General features: G+C 32.9%; 1 protein-coding gene across 1 annotated transcript in view; it reads right to left on the bottom strand.

The window, feature by feature from the left end:
- The window catches only part of LOC108577029 (calcitonin gene-related peptide type 1 receptor-like), a 213834-nt gene that overhangs the window by 165240 nt on the left and 31468 nt on the right, over window positions 1-17126 (bottom strand). The window contains exon 2 of the mRNA XM_017940112.1: window positions 6379-6446. The gene's annotated coding sequence lies outside the window, so the exon portion shown is untranslated. The remainder of the gene's footprint in view (window positions 1-6378; window positions 6447-17126) is intronic.

Consider the following 17126-nt stretch of genomic DNA (forward strand, 5'->3'; position numbering starts at 1 on the left):
TAATAATTTGTTATATTAAAAATTTATTAAATAATAATTTTTTAACAACTGTTTAAGTTTGCTTCACATTCAATAGGTACCCCAATATGTACTTACGAACGAAAGTGTAATTGCTGCATATCCATAATAATTCAAGAAAGACAAATTACACTAAAAATTGCAATTTATGCAGAACACAAAATTAAAGAAGAAATTTAATCATCGTGTCAACCGTTTTATTTACTTTTTCGTGTTGCATACAATGGATATTCTTTTTTCTCGAACAGGTTCTAGGTGAAGGGTTAATTTCTAATATTTAATTCAAGAGTTAGTACGACACTGTAATTCTCATTCAAAAAATCCATGACAATTACCATATATAATTTACTTAACAGTTCCATTTTTAATATTACATTATTGCGATCGACATATTGTTAGCACGGAATTAAGTAATTTTATTTTATTCCATAAAATTAAATAGCTTTATTTTCTTCTGCATTCCTTTTCTTGTAAGAAGAAAATTTTGTTTTCTTATAGTTTACATAATATTTCAATTTTTTTTTTAAACTATATTATTGTCATCGATACATTGGTTGCGCAGAATTAAATTATTTTATTTTATTCTATTGCATTTTTTTTCTTGTAAGAAGAAAATTTTGTTTTTTTATAATCTACCTAATATTTCCATTTTTTCGAAATTATATCATTGTGATATATTGGTAATACAGAGTTCTTCTTTTTCCTTCTACTGTGTTCTTTGTTTTTTTGCAAGAAACATTCACTTCATCGATATCAAAAATTTCTTACGCGCTTCCTGCTTCGTGCTTCATACCTTGAATTCGTCGTTTGTATTCATTCTACCTCTATTTACTCCCTAATCGAAAACCATTCTTCGGTATATCTTTATCCCTTTCAAATACTGTTGTCACGTAGCGAATGAATAATTTATAAAGCAATTCGTCGCGGCCGTAAATTCACCGTTGCTGTTATGTAAAATTGTCAGATGTTGCCTTGGGATTCAGCCACGAGACGGTTTTCATGATTGCGATGCCTATCGCGCAAATTTTTTCGATCTAATATCGATACACCATGTAAGATGCAAAATATTCTTCGAATTAAAAATTCTTTACATTTACAAAGTATCGTATTTTATTTTATTTATACATTTCTTTCTCGGTAATTCAAAAGTAAATTATAGCGGGTACTGTGATTTCTTTTTACGAAAAAGGAAAATGTAAAGAAAAATAAAATTCAATCCTTGCATCCTTCTATACCGACGTAATCCTATTTTCGGCTCATTTCCTTCGTGAAGGAATCGAACAGCAGAATTGAAGATCGCGATATGGAAATTTGAGAAAAGTCAAATTCAATCCTCGTGTCCTTTCCACTTTTCATCTTAATATTCCAAGAATCGTTCTCCTTCTTTACCATAAATCGATCAAAACGCATAAAAATTCACACTTCTTATTTCAAAAATCGCACGGTATTTCGTTTCTTTGCTAAACTTGAAATCAAATTTCACACATTTTACGCATAAAATTCCAAATTACTAAATATTTGAAAATGACTAAAATTAAGGAATAATCCCCTAGATTCGTTCATCCTAGTAACATCTTTCCTCCGGTAGGAATTTCCGCCTAATTTAAGCGAATATTTCTCCATAAAAATGTGAGAAAATTCACGTCTCCTGTTCGGATCGATTATGATTATCATTTCCAACTGACTACCGAAGGAGAAGACTTTAAGGGTGGTATCCTGGCAACGATGGACGAACCAATTTAACCTGAAACTCGAGGCATCGCTGCCAAAAGCGGCGTAATGGCCGTCACTCATCGAGAGTGATCATGAGGCCACGTGCGAAATCAACCCTCCCGCCTGGTATATAGCTTATGAACATACGGTCAAGTAAAATTCCTACCAATGCTACATTTTATCGACAAATCGATTCTTTCGCGTGTTTTATAGCCGCAGAAATAAAACGTTTTATACCCTTCTCGCGATAACCAACGTATCTACGATTAAGACTGATGAAACGCGTGTCGAAGGGCAACAGAATCGCCGTTCGACGTGGTAAAAGTCGATTCCTGTAAATATCTTTGACGATAACGCGAGAATAAAAACGATATTTCATTGTTTTTTTTTTTTTTTTTAATTCTAACACAATTTCTGTTGCAAATGGTTACGATAATGGAATAGAGGACTTCGAAACCTTTTTCATTCTCTGGAAAAATTCGTGAAAAAATTATGAATACGACTGTGGTAGAAAGAATTTTATTGTTTTTCTTGTTTTTTCTGTTCAAAAATTCTTTGAAGAGACGTTATTTTAATGTGAAACAAATTTTTGACAAAATTTCACATAATTTTCCCAGACGTGAAATTTCTACTGGCCTCATGCCACGATGCAATTATGCACGTATCACCATCTATCAGAGACTCTCCTGTTAATGAGGAATCACGTTCGAATATTCTCTCGGATACCGACATTTCTGACAACGTTCGCTATCTGTAAAGTGAGCTGACCATACTTCGTCGATGTAATTAATGGAACACACAGAGGTTCGGTGAATCCTATTAATTGCATCGGCGATCTACGCTGATCATCGTTCGGCTGGAACAATGCTCAACTTAGAGTACTGCTCATGGAAATTATATGTATGCAAAATGCATGTTCTTCCGGGAACGTATCACCTCTAGGAAATTACTTTGCAAATTAAGGGCGAATCTTCTGTTCGATGAAAACAACGAAATTCTTATTACGTGGAAGCCACATTTCTTTAGTGATAAAATATAAACATTTTTAATAAAATACGAAGATTTTTAAATAGCCGTTGAAATAAAGACGGAAAATGAAAGATAATCTTGAAGTAGTGAAAGTCTTCGAATATGATTTTTAAATAACTTAATCAAGCAAAATAATATTAAAGAGTCGAACAAGTATTGAAATCGAATTAGATGCGTTCAGAAAAAATAATCATGAAAAGGGGGAATGATAAATTTTTCTAATAATATGAGAATTCCAATCAAAAATAAGGAGAGATTGAATAACATGGTGAATTAGATGTAAAAATACTATATATAACCTAGTGAAAGTCCTCGAAACGGTATCTTTAAATAATCAAACAAAGCGAAATAATTTTCAAAAATCAAGAAAATGCTCAAATCTGAAACAATACTGGAATCATATTATACGATATGTCTTTAAAAAAAAACGTAATGATAACAAGGGGGAAAAACAAATTTCTCCAATACTACGAGAATTCAACTAAAAACCACCGAGAAAAACCACGTTACGTTTACCCGTGCTTTTTCACCGTTTCGTATTATCATTTATACCGAAACACCGTGCACTCTTTATTGAAACAAGTAAACAAAAGTGAGACTCGCCTACTAAAGATTCACAAGACTGTTATAACGCGATCAGAATAAACCGTAATATTCTTAAGTGCTTCGTCGTGGAGTATAGATGACAAGGGGAAAAGGAAAGCATGAAAGATGCAAGGAGCACAAGAACGATAGTAGCATAGCCTGTATTCATACTTAAACTCGCGGCTACGAATTATGAATGAAGACGAGTTTCCTCGTTAACGTTCCTTCTTGTACGCAGCTTCGTCATGTCCCTCGTTTAACCGGTTCAGTCACACATGTTTTTGTTCAAAATACCTTCGTTTGACGAAATTAAGCTTGCAAAATCTAGCTTTATCCACGTTGGCATGCGAAGGGAGAAGAACTAGTCCAAACAATGTGAAAATGAGATTGCTTCGATTGACAAATTATTAAAAATTCTTTAAATCGAGTACACAGTCAACTGACTATTTGTTAAATAATTAATTACACAAGTAAGAAATTGTTATATCTTCAGGGAACACAGAAAGCACCAAAGCAACGTTTTAAAAATATCAACGTATAAAAGTATCACATTTTTAGTGTTTCAAAATTTATCTTCTTTCTCCTGAAAAATTTCAGTTTTTGAGGTCTGTCAAATTCTCCCTTGCACCCTTCTCACACAGAAAAATCATTTTTCTCCTAATTTGTATTACTGTAAAAATAATGTATTACTGTAAATAAAATAAAATGATTTCCCTATTAAAATAACTTATCAAATAACCTCATTTAATACAATATTTTAAAATATTTCAATATAACAATAAAATCAAAATATTTCCTTAATAAAACAACTTAACAGCTCATTAAACAATCCAATTCTATTCCTTCAATTTCTAACTCTTTTTATTGCGTTGAAAAATTCACGGATATAAAAACAGAAATAAATGAAAAAACATAACAGAAGCACAGAAATTTTTCCAATATTTCCAGCACTTTGCTAAATAGAAATGGCGGAATTTCACACGGACTTCTCGACATTATAACTCACGGAATCGTGACGTTTACGATCGCTAAACGAATTTACCACGACCTGTTTAACTCGAACACGAGAAGCTACAACGGAATACGATCATCGCTCCAATAACAATATATCCTAAACTCCACGTTTTCGTGAATTGTGTTAATTACCCTGTATGATTTAACGGCCCGGGGGAAACCATTCTCGTCGCTCATTTAATTCGCACACGGCTACGATTGCCGATGATTATTACACGAAGGAAGAAGTTTCATCTTGGCGGACCTACGATAAATCGACACGATATCAGTTCTATTATTGTCCCAGTTCAAACCAATCAATATCACGTTGCTCATAATGCTTTTTTATCGATACCAGAACTGCTATATTTTTTACACTGCAATCAATTATTCGCGTCTTAAATTTCTTCGATTTAATCGAAGCAGCGTTTGGTTCGATGAAAATTTCGGGAAATTCGTCGAAACAAATTGGTATTTGTTGGAGCAGTTAACACGAATAACGTTTGCTCGAAAAAATTCCGAAAGGAAATAAAAGTAACAGATTTTAGTAACATTATTTTGTTTATCAAAATTGAAATGTTTTTCTTTTAATATATTTTTTGGAAGTAACATTAATTTGGCATATTTTATACTTTTTGGAAGCAAAATTAATTTTCGATATTTTATATTTCACCTTTCATATCTTGAAATTTATAAATGAAAAAATATATCGTAAAATATGCGGAGAAAAGAATAAATCTTAGCAAAGTGCCGGGTAATTTTTCATCTCAAAACAGCTCCCTTTTTGTATTGCAATATTTTTTCACCGAATAATTCATAATTACTACGCTCGAAAAAACCAGCATGCTTGAATGCAATCGTACACCTTTATTACGTGTATTGCGATAATTGCGCTCGTTTATCTCACTTATGCAAATTACATTTTAGGCTTTAAGTGAGATTAAGCAAATCAGAATAAAAAGCATTCAGACCAATCAGCGGTACCCTTGTAACATCATTGTTTTTATTAACCCTTTGCCTCTTCATTTTTCAACCATCCCTCGTCTGTCTATCTTTCAATTTCGTCCCTTTAACTTCCGTATCTCTCGGTCGTTTTAACTGTATCGTTATTTCAGCACGAGTTACAATTTTTCTTGGACAAAAGGAAACAAGATCGAAGAACTACTTTTAAGTTCGATCGAACTTCATTCTTTCCACCTACTTCTTCCTTCATAAAAATTGCGAAAACTTCGATACCTTTAATTCAGCGACACGAGTATCCGAGTATTTTTGCGGAGAAAATGATAGAACCACGTTGGGAAAATGATATAACAATGTTAAATGAAAATGTTCAATTCTATTCTTTGTACCTAACTCTTAATTATTTTCACTAAAGTGACGAGGAATGTGTTGTAAATGAAAAATTATTTTTTCAATCTAATTTCCTTCTATCTAACCTTTCAATTATTGTCAATAAAGTGACAAAGAATATATTGCGAGCCGAAAATTACCGAAAAATTACCTTTAAAGTACAATTTTTTAAATTTAATTTCCTTACATCTCAACCTCCTAATTATTTTCAATAAAGTGACAGAATAAACCGAGTAAAAAATTGCAGAAAAATTATTTTTCAAATACATTTCTCAGTTCCATACACCTAACCTCGTTTTTTAACCTAATTTTTTTTTTTTTAAACGAAAAAAAAATAATTTTCCCCTTTTTCCATCGTTACTTTCGCGTTCCCCAAAAATACCACGCAAAGATAATACCGTTCCAGTTTCGAAAATGGCTGCGCCAAAATTTCTGCAACGCGTTTAACTATGCGTTAATTTAACGGCTGCTGGTAATCCGCGGTTTAATTGATCTATGGACAGAACCGCGCGCGTTCTGTTTCGCCTCTGTCCACCGTGTAATATCAGCATTCTGGAAATTAATACCAGACCGCAAATGGACAACTTGAATTCCGTCACTCGATACGCGAATGACTCACTCGTCAGCGGAATGACTTTCTTCGAAGAAAACGCGAACACCAATGAAGATTTTCTGAAGAAATCTACTCACCTCGGTTTGTGTATCCATATTAACCATCCTTGATGAAGTAGAACGTGACTTCCGGATTACGATGGTCTCTGAAAACCAGAAAAATTTAAATATTAGTGCAAGAAATAAAAAAATGTGTTCTAACATAATCTTTTTTTATTTTCTAAAAAGAACTGTTCAATTATTCTACACTTAACATTATGTTTTCATCGACACAAAAAATAAAAAGTGTGCTCTATTACTTCGTATATTTTATTTTCTAAAGAACTATTCAATTCTATGCTTAACATTATGTTCTCACTGTTCGATAATTGTGTCGGGAGAAACCACCACGGAACAACCATAATTAATCCATTCAGCCTACCAACTTCTCGTTTCTCTCCCAAAAATCGTATTTTCCTTATTCCTATCCGTATTTTCCTCGAATCTTCTTTTCAAATAAGTCATAACACTTGAGCAAATACCGAAACATTCCCTTATGGGATTAATTAACCGCTAATCCCTCGTGTATTTCCCTCAACTTCAGCGAACTTAATAAACTTGTTCTACTGTTTAATTGCAAAATATCCACGCTCCCGTTATTAAAATTCGCCGTTACCTTGTATCAACCCCTTAACCCTTATGCCAATAACCGGGTACCCTTTTGCACATTTTCTCACTTCAAATATACCATCTTCCCGGTAAAAGATTTTAATATCCTGCCAGACTTTCAATATCCGTGTTTGCTTCAAGTTTACAATTTTGCAATCAGAGAACTATTAAAATTGGACGATAAAATAGACGACAATTGTGGTTATCGACACAAGGGTTAACGTGCGATTTCTTTTCCTAACTGTTTCAGCACTGTATTAAGAAAGAAAAGCTAATGTATTGTGGATTAATTAAATTTGGTAAACTTCAGTTTTGTAAATTACATCGAAAATTAGAATTAAAATTAATTTTTGGTACCGGTACGACTGTTTTTATCACATCTTGACTAAAAGCTATGGCACGAGTCTGGCTCGTTGTTTGCTCGAGTCTGTACGTTAACGTAATTAACAATATTTCTATAAAAATACAATAAAAATACAAAATTTCTATACAAAAATCTTGGAAGATGACGGGGAAGGAGGGAAATGGATGGTACGCAGAGAAAGGAAAAGGAGGGAGATATTGTAATGGGAAGAAAAGTGTGCAAAGAAAGTCAAAGCTTAGAAAAACAAGGGATCATATTGTATTAGGCTGTGCCATATTGTATATTTATACAATGAAAAATATTTCTATATTTTCCTTTAACAATTTTTCATCCTCTTCCGAAAGTATCGTCAAATCGCTTCCCCATTTGTCCGACATTTCTACGTCGAGACACGCTTCCAAGATAAACATTCGTGCAAACAATTTTACGAAACAACCGCGAACCTTTTTCGTTTTATAGACAAGGGTTAATCTCTGAAACGTATCACTCACGAGGTTTCCCTCGACAAACATCCAACGAACGCTTTTCCACAGCTGACTTGCCTAATCCAAAGTAGCTGCTGCGCTCCGATTATTATCAACATCGCCTTTTTGAAATCGTCTTAATCTCGCGCGTAATTCCCGTTGTTACGAAAATACACGTTCCCTCCGGCCCGTTTATTAGCTATGTTATTACTAGCGTTAACGTTAATACGTAGCATACGTAGACACTCGACGGTGTTGACGAAGGCGCACAAGTGGTCCAGAACTTAATCAAAGTTTCGAGCACCGGCTGAAATTTCGTCGCGCCTTGTAATGTTCGTTGTTCCCTTGATTTCGCAGATCGACGAAGAACGTGTACATCGATCGAAGTTGCAGTTCAGCTATTATACAGGGTGGTCCACGCAATTGTTACATAGTATAACTACGTTACCGGTAGGTACAGTTACAGAAAAATCTCATAGGAGAAAAGTGAATGGTACTTTTTTAACGCTAGGTTTACGGGACGCGCCATTTTCACGCATTTCGAATTTCACCACTTATGCTTGTTATAAATTTTATGTAAATATATAATATCACATAGTTTCATTTATAAGTCAACAGTGTAAAATATGTTGTTTTTTAAAGAAAATGTGCGGTTTCGTTCACGCGTCAATTTGACGCCACTGGATTTTTGCTTGTGGGAAACAATAAAAGAAAAGGTTTATCAGACAAAAGTTAATACACGTGAAGAATTAATGCAAAGAATTTGTGATGTATTCGCGGAGAAATTAAAGGAAATCAATTAGAAATTCGAACCGTAGTAAATTCAATTTTCGATTACTTTACGCGGTCCACCCTGTACATTAATAAAGATATATGTAAGCAATGATAAGGAGATTCCAGATTGAATAATTTCTTTGATCAATTAATAACTTTCTAACGACTATTTAAATTTGTCTCACATTCGGCAAGTGTCCTGATATTTGAGCCAGTTAGAAGCCAAAGTGACCAACTCCATCAAATCAAATTCATCAAATTTGTTTTATTTATGGAAAATTAAACACCAAGCATATGCTTTGATGTTAAAATTGGAAGTATGTGAAAAAGTGGAGTTGATCATTTTGACTTCTGAGTGGCTCATTTATAAGAACAGGCGACACTTTGAAATGAAACTAACGCCAATGCTGTATGTCCGTTGTTATTTCCTACTTTTGTTATCATTTTTTTAATCAAGCATTTCTGAGGTTATGTTTACCTGACACTTTTCTCTTATTTTTATCATTTTGCATCATTTTGCTGAAGAAAGTAGAGACACCTTCGAAATCATTTAAATTACGTATGAAAATAAAAAAAATTTAAATAATTAGGTAGCCTGTTTTACGTGACCCACCCTGTGTATAGAGATTCCAACGACGGACAGCATGATATTTCGAAAAATTTGAAAATACGACGAATATTTAGATTCCCTGGAAAACCGGTGGAACGGCAATTTCACAAGCTTAAAATCTAACAAGTTTAGGATCATGAAAAAGTTCTACCTACCTACGAAGAATGATAAATTCATTTTGGTACAAAGTGGCGGAGAAACATCCGATAAAATAGAACGTAAGCCTTTGAATTTGTGGAGGGCGATGAGTACGCGTGCAGGAAAAGGTTCGATAAGAGGATTCAGCGATGAGAATTTTTAAAAATGAATTATGTTACGCAAACACTCGCCCGCGATTTATTTTCAGAAGCTCGATATTTCTTTAAATTCCGCCTCGTGCCGCAAAAAGAAACCCGTTCCAATTTTGTCCGCACTCCGCGCGATATTTCCGTGCTTGATTCCCCGTCGCCATTTTCAGTCGAACTCCATCGACACATTTTGACAATTCAATTGAAAAAATCCTTCGCGAGCCTTCAACACCGAAATTACATTGATTTTTCGTTTAATCATTCTCGTGATTTTAAATCGTTCCAAATGGTGAAAATAATAAAAAATAAAAAAGACGATGAAACTGATAAGAGAGATTATCGAAGTTACACTGATTTTTCGTTTTATCATTCTCATGAATATAAATCATTCCAAATGGTACAAGTAATAAAAAATAAAGAAGTGATAAAACTGATAGTAGAGATTATCAGATGAAAATGTTCACTTTTACGCTGCTAAAAGCTTCTGTACTGGCAATGTAAGTGGACTATCTATCGAGACAATCTCTGTGACAAATATAATACGATAAAAATGCAAATTTGTCGATAACGCGACGACTGTTCGACGGAGACCTTGAACTAAATTCGAAGATTCGTGAAATGAAGAATTTATCAACGAGTTCTTTCTTCTCGAAATCACCAGGCTAATTAAGTCAAATCGTAACATTAACAATATTTCTCGAGATGATTGTTAATTATCGCTAGACTATAACTGTCTCGTTAATTAATTATTTATAGATTATTTCTACCGGAAGAGAAATATTAGGTCACCCCATAAAAGTTCGTGTCGAATTTTCTAACTTAGATCAATATTTCCAACGAACTATTAAATTCGATAAAAAACAATACGTAAATTCCTCCTCATCCCACAACTTTTTTCTATCTTTTTTTTTTGGTAAGATTATTATGTCATCGCTATAATACAATATTTCCTTGGATTTTCATAAAAATATTTTTCGCCTTCGACATTACTTATGGTATGACTTAATATATTCTATTTTATATTAAACAGTGAATTCCACGTTATTGATTAGATTTCAACATCAACAATGACCCTGGTACGAAAGAGAATCGCTAATCATTATCGCCGGAAGTTTGTCGCAATTCTGCCACATTGCGTCGAGGAAAATACACGTTTTTAAGATATTTTATCGACATTCTGCTTCTCGATGTTTACGTATCAACTTGATTCCATGAAACTTCGTTTAACGGAATTAATTAGTTAATTACGCCGATTGAAAGCGTTTGGAGCAAGTTCACTCGATGAGAGGATACCGTTCGTTCGTTCGTGATTTAACGTAACAAAATTCATTACAACGTGGCCCGCCTTTCAGCATTTATTCCGCGGTTCGTTTAATTTTCAATTTATTAAGATTGTTTGACCATCGGGGAAATCTGCAAGTTCTGAATAAAGGGATCCCGAACAATTGGCTGTCGGGCTCTGAATAGAATCGAATCGCTCTCCCAGTCTCCGCATAATCGAACGCTTTCGATTTCGCCTCTTCGCTGCGCGCATAATGTTCATCATTTTCACGTTCGAATATTCGCAAGTTAGTTTTGTCCTGTTCAATATTCATGCCGAATTGTGGCTCGATAATAACACTAAAATACCAATATTGTGCTGAATAAATGTTTCGACAAAATCTGTTCTACGTGGAACATTCAATATATGCGAATAATTTCCAATCAATCTTCATTTTATAATTGACAGATAACTTTTACACTGAGTTTGCGTTATTATAAAATCAAAATTATGAATTTTCGTTCGAACACAAAATCAGATTATATATCAGCCCAAATAAATTACTTTATGAAAAGGAATTATTTATTTTATGGAAAAAATGTGCCTAAAATTATTTGATGAAAACGAACTAAAGACTTTGTAAACATTTTTCCATATATACAAAATTTTCAACAATTGTTATTACTAGCCCAATTCAATGAAATCCTTCAAAAAGGGGAAAATTCTTTATTACCAACATAATTTTCAATTAGTTAAATTCACCAAATGTAACAGTGTGGCCACTTGTAAAAATAGTTTTACTTTACTAAAGAAATCATATCAAATAACGTCTAAGGAGAGAAATACAGCACATATGTAAATGCAAAAATAGTACATGATAAATGGAATCATTAGCCTGGAGAGGGTTAAACCATTAATGTAGACAATTGATCATGTCAAATGCTACATCGTGAAAGAAAAATTCCCCACCACTCCTCTGTACCAGCAGAAACTGATCACTCTCACGTGTTCGCCACGAAGATGAATAGTCACATTTCGTACAACATGGTTTCCACGACCATCGAGCGATCTTCGATTTAGCGTAGAAACGGCTGGCGTTTCGCCAACTCTGAACAAGTTAACCACGGACATCACGTGTTCGCCACGAAGATGAATAGTCACATTTCGTACAACATGGTTTCCGATCTTCGATTTAGCGTAGAAACGGCTGGCGTTTCGCCAACTCTGAACAAGTTAACCACGGACCACACCTTTTCAATGCCAATCCACCATTCGTCACCGCGTCGCTGAACTAAATATTTTTTTCGATCCTGAAACGATCGTCTCGTTACTCGAGCTATGCTATTAACACTGATTTTCCATCGACACGAATTTTCACCCGGCTCGATCCTTGACACCATTTCGTGCACCAAAATGGCAGACAAATAGAAACAGTACGTGTTTAAGTAAGATTAAAGTATTCGATTGACCCTTTGAATTGTAACCTGGAATGCTTAAAATTTACTTTGCAAGACGTTCAAATAGGGTATAACATTGTGAAGATCAGAAAAGGAATGCATTCATAGGTAAATTATGTCAAATATGGGATTTAATAGAATTTTAAGAGAAATTTAAAAAGTTACAGTAGAATATTTAATTATAGAAAATTTTTGCCAGATCCTTGACACTGATTTGTTAAGGTTTCTTCCTTTTGAAAATAATTGTTTTGTAAATTGTATAGTGAACCAAAAATTGTTATATTTTGTCGAAATTATTAACTCTTTGCGGTCGAACCTCGGGATATTCCCGGCAAGGCGTTTTTACCTTCTAAAGGTAAAAAAAATTACAGGTAATACTTACTCTAAAGGTAAAGGGAGAAAGAAAAAAATAACATGCATACAGCTTAAACAAACTCATTTGAATAAAATTTATAGGTTTCTTAGGCAATAATCGACTGAGCGCACGCTACCAAAAAATAACTCCAACCAATACGACTACAAATTAAAAATTGGATAAGAAAAAATAAAAATATATTTTCACATTATTCACAAGTAAATCAAGACATAAAAAAAAATTTGCACTTTTTGACCACATTTTTGTGAGCACTCGAAGGGTTAAATTCTTCCTATGTTTCTTTCTTTTCTCTTTTGTTCAATTTGGCGTGTTTTTTGAGGGAAGACTTGAAGGGAAGAGGAGAAACGGCAGAGTGCATGATCATTCGATGAAACGAATGAGATGTTTAGCGATAAATGCATGTGTAACGCGATGTAAAGTATATTAATGAATTGGAAAAACAAGGAAACGTAGTTTTAGGAGAAAAAATCTTAAAAATGTACTTTATCAATATACATCCTGAGTGCGTATGTTAAAATAGATTTATAGCAACAGCTGTGTGCCAAGAAGTTAATGCAGATATGGAGCTTTCAAGCTCACGAGTATTCTGGTTCGTGATTGGTGGTTTCAGAGAGCTGGGAATTAATCTGCTTTGCCTAGATCTTATGGGCTAATTATATACAGAAATCGATTTGTCGAGCGGATGGTATTATTCAATATATACACTAATCTCTATGGGCTTTTAACGTGTAAGCAATTTCGGGACGTTGGAAAAGTGAAAAATAGATATACAGTAAATTCTCTACAAGAGTCAGTAAGTTTGGATTGTCAAGTGACAGTATAGATGGTCCTACGCCTAGGTCTGCGTCATTGCTGCCAACATGTTATCTCGCACGCAGTCAGTCAAACGTGTAACGCTACACCAGTCGGTTTCCTTTACAAGATTTCACGGCTCCACAAATCATAATAGAAAAATATAATTTCTTTAATTTTACATTTTTTCATCTGGAATTTTTTTTAACATATTGCTGAGATTTTTCTGATGAAAATGATATCAAACACGATATAATTTGAACAACATTTACTTATTAACCCTGTCAGGTTGCTGTTAGGCGGCCACAAGAAAATACATTTTAAGCATAGGATTATAGTATTATGTTTTATAATTTTTTTTTTTCAATCGAAAATAATGTCTAGATAGCTATGACGTTCAAAATTCTTAGTTGACAACATTTATTTTATTTTAATTATTCTAAACATTTTACGCACTCCAGTCACTGACGACCACCATGGCCACATCGAGGAAAGAATTTAATGTTAAAACTTATTGAGTAATTAATTTAATTTCATAATATATCGCTTTGGATATTTAGGGTCGATTCGACAAGTGTCAGTAAAATGTAGGGTCGATAGCAGCAGAAAAGCTGCTAAACAATTAGAATTAAATGTAACGATAGAAATTATTGCAATAATGCGTAATATCTTTCTCGATTCTAGAATATAAGAAAATTTGAATAAAATACGCTACGAGAATTGGGGAGAAGCATAAGTTAAACGCGTAAAAATATTCAATAATAAACGAACTAGGGATGAAGCTATTATTTCAATACGCGATGCACTGACTCTAGTATTTACTAAAATTCAAAAATTCTCGTATAAATTCAGACAATAGATTATTAATTACGGTAAACTACTGAGACGATTTAATTTAGGGTGGGCATAGTGCACGAGTGTAGTGCTCTCATTCCAAATCAGCTCACAATATACAATAATAAATCAACTAACTGCTTAACATGCAACTCATGCAAATTCGGTGGATGGTAAGTTATTAGTAAACAAAATTCAATATCAGAGAAAATATATGAAAAATACTGAAAGAAAAATTTCAAACTAATTTCCTTAAGCAACCTCTCAAAGTCATTTCAATATCCTATTCGACAAGTGTGAAGAACAACAATGACTAAAATTCAAATGTTTATTTCCTAAACCTTCCAAATAATTTCGAAATATTTTATTCGAAGCGGAGTATTCCAAGTCAGTATCGATAATTGAAGAAATTATTTGATTGTATTTAAAAGAACCGAAAGGAGAATATTTAAAGTCTGATATTAAATGTCTAGCAAGTACCAGTAATTGGTAAAATGATTTATATTTGTTTTAAAAGGAAAATTTCTAATAGGTATTAGTTAAAATGAATTGTTATTCAGTCTACTGTATTGAAATTCTAATTGATTCTAATGTATACAAGTGTTACAAGAAGGCTGAGTGTGTACAGGGTGGACATAGGCTAGCTAGTAGCCCCCGACCACTCTATGAACTTTAACGTCTATACTCGAAAGTGTATCGTCAACACTAACACGTTACCCAGATTATCCAAAAATTGAAGAAGTTACTTTTAAAATTGAACATTCTACGGTGTTTCGAGAGATTTGATAATCATAGTCGAACCTTAAACGAACGTTCAAACGAAGAAAATTTTCCAAAAATCATTTCGTACGTTATTAATCGATAAAACAAAAATTCATTGTTGAAAAATAAATATTTCCTGAAAATCTTCATCTTCCATACAAGATTCAAGATTTTCCCTAATTAAGAGTAATTTCAAAAGATTATCTGTATAAGCTATTATTTCAATACGCGATGCACTGACTCTAGTATTTACTAAAATTCAAAAATTCTCGTATAAATTCCGAAAATAGATTATTAATTACGGTAAACTACTGAGACGGTTTAATTAAGGGTGGGCATGGTGCTGCTTTAGTTTGAAATGATTTATAAACACATAATTAACAGAGGAAAAACCGTGAAACGGCAAAACGTCTACATTCTAATTGTTATAACATGTAAACAGAACTTTAAATTTAGTGTAAACAGAAAAAATATATAATACAATTTATTTCACGGTATTGCAACAAATAAACGTTGAATCAATATTTAATTCGTATAAAAACAATTATTTAACGTAATAATTTTACCTTCACTATGGCTATTTTTAATCTACGACCACAGGTCAACCTGATTTCTAATCCTTACGAACTTTAAATTCAGTCTAAACTGAGAAAATATATAATACAATTTATTTCACGGTATTGCAACAAACAAACGTTGAATAGATTCTTAATTCGTATAGAAACATTTATTTAAAATAATAATTTCACCTTCACTATGGCTATTTTAAATTTACGACCAAGGGTCAACCTGATTTTTAATCCTCCGAACTTGATTTCACAACGAGAAAGTAATAAGATCGTTGAAACGTACTTATTTGTCAAAGAAACTTGCAAAAATGTATAAATAATAATATGTAATGTTTTAACAAATTTTTGGAAGTATAAATTAATAATAAAATTGTGAAAATTAATAAATTATACGTTATTATAACATTAATAGAATTATGACTAAACCGAAGTTCGAAGTCGAGTATTTAAAGTCTGATATTACGTGCCTAGCGAGTGCCGGTAATTGTTAAAATTTGTTTAATAATTAGTAATAGAAATTCTAATTGATTCTAATGTATACAAGTGTTACAAGAAGGCTGAGTGTGTACAGGGTGGACATAGACTAGCTAGTAGCCCCCGACCACTCTATTCACATCTCAGAACCTTCAGGTCAAAATACGCCGCGAAGTGTCTAGGGCCCAGTATAAAGGGTAAATGATTTCGCGGGACATCGGCGGGTCCTTATATACCTGCGGTACCCTCTCCCCAAAGTCATTAGCAAAATCGTCGGTTAGGTCAGGCGGGAAATTTTCGCGGGAGATTTTCGCGGGAGATTTCCGATATCGTAACACGGTATAATTTATCAATTTTCACAATTTTATTAAAAATTTATACTTCCGACAATTTGTTATAACATTGCATATAACAATTTATACGTTTTTACAATATTCTTCAATGGAAACATAGGTTTTAGCGTTCTCGTTACTTACTCGTGGTTAAATTAATTTCGTAGGGATTAAAAATCAGGTTGACCTGTGGTCGTAGATTAAAAATAACCATAGTACAGCTAAATTTATCGTGTTAAATAATTCTTCTTACACGAATGAAAAATGTATTCAACGTTTGCTTGTTACAATACCATGAAATAAATTATATTACACATTTTCTCTATTCACACTGAATTTAAAGATTATAACGATTAAAAATCAAGTTGACCTGTGGTCATTTATCAAGAATAATCATAATAAAGCTGAAATTATTGTGTTAAATAATTTTTTTAATACGAATTAGGAATTTATTCAACGTTTGCTTGTTACAATACCATGAAATAAATTATATTATACGTTTTCTATATTTACACTAAATTTATCGTTCTATTCTAACAAGCAAACGTTGAATAAATTCCTAATTCGTATTAAAAAAATTATTTAACACAATAATTTCAGCTTTATTATGATTATTCTTGATAAATGACCACAGGTCAACTTGATTTTTAATCGTTATAATCTTTAAATTCAGTGTGAATAGAGAAAATGTGTAATATAATTCATTTCACGACACTAAAACAAACAAACGTTGAATACATACAAATGTAACGATAGAAATTATTGCAATAATGCGTAATGCAATTGAAAAATTGAAAGAATCAAAAGAAAAAACGCGAATTC

Source organism: Habropoda laboriosa, unplaced genomic scaffold, assembly GCF_001263275.1.
Source record: "Habropoda laboriosa isolate 0110345459 unplaced genomic scaffold, ASM126327v1 scaffold440, whole genome shotgun sequence".
In the NCBI taxonomy this organism is placed as follows: Eukaryota; Metazoa; Arthropoda; class Insecta; order Hymenoptera; family Apidae; genus Habropoda; species Habropoda laboriosa.